This window comes from Miniopterus natalensis, chromosome 1, assembly GCF_054644295.1.
Source record: "Miniopterus natalensis isolate mMinNat1 chromosome 1, mMinNat1.hap1, whole genome shotgun sequence".
Lineage (NCBI taxonomy): Eukaryota > Metazoa > Chordata > Mammalia > Chiroptera > Miniopteridae > Miniopterus > Miniopterus natalensis.
The window spans coordinates 144410244-144416418 of NC_142081.1; positions in this window are offsets into that span (position 1 = coordinate 144410244).

Here is a 6175-nt window from a genome sequence, read left to right on the forward strand (position 1 = left end):
GAGCACTGTGTTGCCATCTTGGAGCATTTGAAAATAGTAGAAACTGAAAAAGGGAGACAGGAAGCAATTCTAAAGGGAGGTTTTTACTGACAATTACAAAGTAAAGTGATGTATCATTTCACTTTATATGTGGAAAGGGTCACAGATTATATTGGTAAAATGCAAGAGTTGTCCACAGAGCACTGAGAACTTGTACAGACCGCAGTTGGAAAAAGGAAAAAGGAATGGCAGGGGTTAGAACCAATGACAGCAGTGGCCTGTTGTGCTCATTAAAGTGATTAAATTAGCATAGAGATATTCATCTTTTCCTAGCACCTTGTCAGACACAGAGAGTAGGCACTTAACAAAGGTGAAGAAAGGAACCAGTGACAGAATCAAAAGATAATACTGTTAGTGGAAAGAGTAGGCTTAAATCTTGGCACTCTGCTTGTTAGTCATGTCACTTGGGGCAACTTTCTCAACTTGTGTGTGTCTCAGAGTCCTTATTTGTAAAATGGGAATGCCATCCCATTTGTCCTCTCTTAGGATTGAGAAATCAGTTGGTCTGAGACCAAGCAGCTAACTGAATAATAGTTTTGTATTGACATTTCTTTACTTGCCTCATTTCCCTTGTTTCTCACTTCCTTTTTGACATTGCCTGATTGAAAAAAAAAAAAAGTAATGCTATGCTTTATTTCAGGCTCTGCCTTTTGAGGAACCCAGGCTTAGATGAAATTTTTTAAATGTGAACTTTCTACATTACCAGAATGAATGCTCATTGGATAAAATATGGAAATCACAGACCATTTAGTGAAACATTTTAAATAGCAATAAAAACCAAATGCTAAGATAAAACACAACCACACAAAGCCAAATCAGCAAGTATAAATGTTCTAAAATCACTGAAATTGGATTTTAAATACCCAAAGCCTAAACATGCTATTTTTAAATAAAGTTACTCAGCAATTGTGAAAATCAAAGAATACAGAAAAGCATATTGGGCTAACAAGAGAAAAAGACAAGTCACAATTTTCACACTGCAAACGGGAAAGAAAGGCATGTAATATTCAAGAAAGCAATCCTTAGTGAAGATCTGACAGTGATGAGTATCTATGCATCAGGTAGCATAGTATTCAAATTCAAGAAAAACTTAAGGAATTATATGAAATAATAAGAAATGCATTAGTATGAGGAGACTGATTCATGCTTTCCAACCCATGACAAAAGATAAATATATGGGAGATGTAAGTGCTATAATTAATAAGACATATAATTGATACATATCAAGTTCTATAGGCTAAAAGTAGTTTTCCAGTGCCGAAAGAATGTTCATAAAAATGTGTATATGTGTATTCCACAATGGAAAATAAGTTCCAGAAGTAGAAATAATATAAGTAGCTTCTGTGATAATACATTAAGATAGAAAACAAATTTGTGGGACAGGAGGAAAGCATTACCACCTAGAACTTTTTTATTTAATGTCAGATGTCTGTTGTAAAAAGCACTGTTAGAGATAAAGTTGGTCATGACAATTATAAAATTCTAAACTATATTTACACATCACTTCAAAATATATAAATAAAAATGGACAAAATTACAAAGACCACTGAACACATTTATCATAATAGTTGGAAAAATTTTGTACACACCTTTATAATTGATTAATCAATCTCAAAGGCAAAAATTAGAATATATAAGATTTGAGCAACACAAGTTTTAATATATCTACAACTTTGTGTCCAACAGTTTTAAAATTTACATTCTTTTGAATTATATGGAACATTTATGAAATTTACCATATGCTAAACCTCAAAGCTTCCTCAAGAAAATCAAATGATTTGTCATTTTTACAGATCACATCAGCTACAATACAATTAAATTATAAATCATTTAAAATATGTTTGAAAAACATACATTTGGGAATTTTAAAAACCTCTTCTAAACAGCTTATGGGTTACAAAAGAAAACAATGAAAATTAGAAAATATATAGAAGTAAATTTAATGAAACTATTAAAACTTGTAGAATATAGCTAAAGCAACATTTAGAGGAAATTTTATAGCTTATATTGTTTAAGTTAGAAAAAAAAGGGCTAGCATAATTGAACTATCCATTTAATTTAACAAGTTAAGAAAAGAACAGTATATCCAAAGTTGAAGGAGAAATACCGGCAGCAATAATTAAAACTAAAATGAACATGCAGTAAAGAGGACCAGAGCAAAAATGGACTATTCGAAAACACTAATAAAATAGACATTAAGAAAAAAAGAGGGAGAGAGGGGGCCCATAATATAAAAATGAATAATGGAGATATTAAATTGGAAACAAATGAATACTATAAAATAATATGTCAACACATTTGAAAGGTTATATGAAATGACTAAGTTATAAAAATAAAAATTGCCAAAAACTCAAAAAACTTTACAACCCCAAAGAGTTTTATAACTCTTAAGTAAATTGATTTAGTATTTTAAAATCTGGGACCAAATGTCTTATGGGCCTATCTGTGAGACATACCAAATGCAAACAAATTATTTTACCCGGACTCTTTGTGGAGAACTAAAAATGAGGGAGCCATTATTGTATGAAGCTTATTAACTGTGCTATTCAAGTCACATATATTTTTCCACTTGTGGTTTCTTGTTTTGTTAATTATCGTAAAAATCATGTAACATTAAATTTACCATCCTAACCATTTTCAGTGTACAGTTCAGTAGTAGAAAGTGTATTCACACTGTTGTACAGCAGATATGTAAAACTCATTTATCATGCAGCACGGAAACTCTGTATCCATGAAACTAATTCCCCTCCCCCCGCTCACCAGCCCTTAGTAACCACCGTTCTACTTTCTGTTTCTGTGATTTTGACTACTTTAGATATTTCATATGGTGGAATCATCCAGTATTTGTTCTTTTCTGACTGGCTTACTTCTTAGCATATTATCCTCAAGTTTCATCCATGTTTTAGCATGTGATGGGATTTTTCTTTTAAGGCTGCATAATATTCCATTGTATGTATGTACCACATTTTCTTTCTTTATTCATCTGTCCATGGACATTTGGAATGCTTCAACCTCTGGGCTATTTTTAACAATGCTGCAGTGGACACAGGTGTGTAAATATTTCTGAGATCCTGCTTTCAGTTCCTTTGGATATATACCCAGAAGTGGGACTGCTGGATCATATGGGCATTCTATTTTTAATTTTTTGTGGAACCTCTATACTGTTTTTCACAATGGCTGTACCATTTTACATTCCCACCAAAAATGAGTGGGGCTTCAACTTCACATCCTTGCCAACAATTATGTTCTGTTCTTTTGATAGTGGCTGTCCTAATGGGTGTGAAATGATATATCATTGTGGTTTTGATTGCATTTCCCTAGTGACTAGTGGTGTCGAGCATCTTATGCGCTTCTTGGCTATTTGTATGTCTCCTTTGTAGAAATGTCTATTCAAGTTGTTTTTAAATTGGGTTGTTTTCTGTCATTGAGTTGTAGAAGTTTTTTATACAGTGGAACCTTCTACAGTGGTTCTCAAACTTAATTCATTTCAGAAGGCTGTTCAAGAATCGATTTGTTTGAAAACTGAATCATGTTTTCCCATTAGAAATAATGTAAGTTGAATTAATGTGTTCCAGACCCCAAAATGATTCCCTGTTTTAACCTTTCTTATATACAGTACAAGTCTAATGTAGTGTTTAATCTATAACCAAACACTTCTTAATTTATCAAACCACCCCCTACTGGCCTTAAATGAATCATTGTCAGCACTTGTTTCAGGGGTGCCTTTCAGAATTCAGCATGCTACACCTTCGCCTTTTCTCATTATCACCAGCTGCTTTTCGTTTATCCCCAGCAACAACAGTTTTTCTGCTCTTCAATTGCCTGTGATCATTGTTTCTTTTATACCCTTTGCAACATTAGCACTCTTGGCCTTTTTATGTTTTAAAATTGTGCTAATTGTCCATTTCACCAGCAACAAAACCAAAAAAAAAAAAAAAACAGAAAGAAACCCACAAAAACATTCACAGCACAATTTCCTGAGCTGTTAACAAAGCGAGGTTTAGCTGTAAACTGACTGATACTGACACATTCTCTCTTTTTGTTTGTGGCCTGAGAGATGCTTTTTGTAATGCTGATATATCAGCATGAAAGGGTTGTCGGGTCAAGAACTGAAGTTTTGTTCCACAACCAAGACATTTTTTCCATGAACAACTTGGTTGAGAACTGAATTGTTCAAGATGGGAGACATTCAAGAACCAAGGTTTGACTATATATTCTAGATGTCAAATAATAAGATTTGCAAATTTTCTCCTATTCCATAGATTGCCTTTTCACGATGTTGATTGTGAGTTTGTTTTTGTGTGGTGTGTGTGTATGACAGGAAGTTTTAAAGTTTTGTAGAGTCCCATTTATCTATTTTTTTTGTTTTTGCTTGTGTTTTGGTGTCATAGCTAAGAAATCACTGCCTAATCTAATGTTCTGAAGTTTTCCACTATGTTTTCTTCTAGGAATTTAATATTTAGGTCTTACATTTAGATCTGTAATCAAGTTTGAGTTAATTTTGTATATAATGTAAGATAACTTCATTCTTTTGCATATGGAATCCAGTTTTTCCAGCACCATCTGTTGAAAAAGAGTGTCCTTTCTCCATTGTGTAGTCTTGGCACCCATGTTGAAAATCATTTGGCCATCTATGCAACAGTTTATTTCTGGGCTCTCAATTCTGTTCTATTGACTTATAGGTTTATATGACAGTAGCACACAATGTTAATTACTGTTGCTTTATAGTATGTCTTGAAATTGGGGAGTATGAAGCTTCCAAAAAATTTTTTTAATTCATTGTCCCTTGAGAGTCCATACAAATTTTACGATGGCTTTTCTATTTCTGCAAGAAATGTCATTGGGATTTTGATAGGGATTACAGTGAATTTGTAGATCTCTTTGGGTAGTATGGACACTAATTATTTTCTTTCCCTTCTCCAATTTGTATGCCTTTTTTTCTTGTCTGACTGCTCTGGCTAGAACTTCCAGTACTTTGTTGAATAGAAGTGGTGAGAGTGGGCATCTTTGCCTTGTTCCTGATCTTAGAAGACAAGCTTTCAGTCTTTCCCTTGTTGAATACAATATTAGCTGTGGGTTTTTCACACATGGCTTTTATTATGCTGGGGTCGTTTCCTTCTATTTCTGGTTTATTCAGTATTTTTATCCTGAAAGGGTGTTGAATTTTGTCAAATGCTTTTTCTGCATTGATTGAGATGATGGTGTGATTTTTGTTATTCATTTTGTTAATGTGGTGTGTTATATTGACTGATTTTCATATATTCACCCGTCATTACATCCAGGTACAAATCCCACCTTAAAAACTTATGCTAATAAATAAAAATGACTGAATATAACTATATTAATAATATTCAACTGAAGACATTAGAACAATAGTGAACCTAAAGAAACTAAAAGATTTAGAGTGAAAGGAAATATTAATGAAATAAAAAATAAGATTATACAAGATCTGTTTTTCAAGGTGATAGTAAAATGTAAAAAGCTATTATCCAAATGAATAAAAAAATTACAAATATATAAAAATAAGATTTCAGGATAAACATAGAAAGGAATTTAGAGAATTGTGCGACAAATCTGTCTCAATTCTATGAAAATAAATTTGGAAACTTGGATAAAATAATTAATTTTTAAGAAAATAAAAATCTCCAAAATTGATCCTTTAAAATATATAAAATATAAACAGGTCAGTTGTCATAGAAGAAATAACATTGTCCAAGGGCTAGCGCTTCCTAAAACATCCAACCTACATGGTCTGATAGGTGAATTTTACCAAGTTTTCACAGAAAAGGGATCTGCAATGCTATTGCAACCTCTCTATAACAGGAAAACGATAAGGAGAGGGAGAAAGCTTTGATATTAATTTTATGGGGTATGGTCTTGATATGCATCAGTAGTGACTAGTGGTTAAGCACATAGATTCCAGCCACATTTTGAACCACTCACTAAACCTTTGTCTCAGAAAGAGTTAACTGTCCACCACAGTCCAATTTTCCTTTCCATAGAATATAGTGTAGTACTGGAATATGATTGCTACTTAAGAATTTTATCAACCCCCTAGCAGCCAGACTATTTCTTAATCACAGAATATGAATAGAAGTGATGTTTACCATTTCAAAGCCAAGACTTTAAGCAGAGG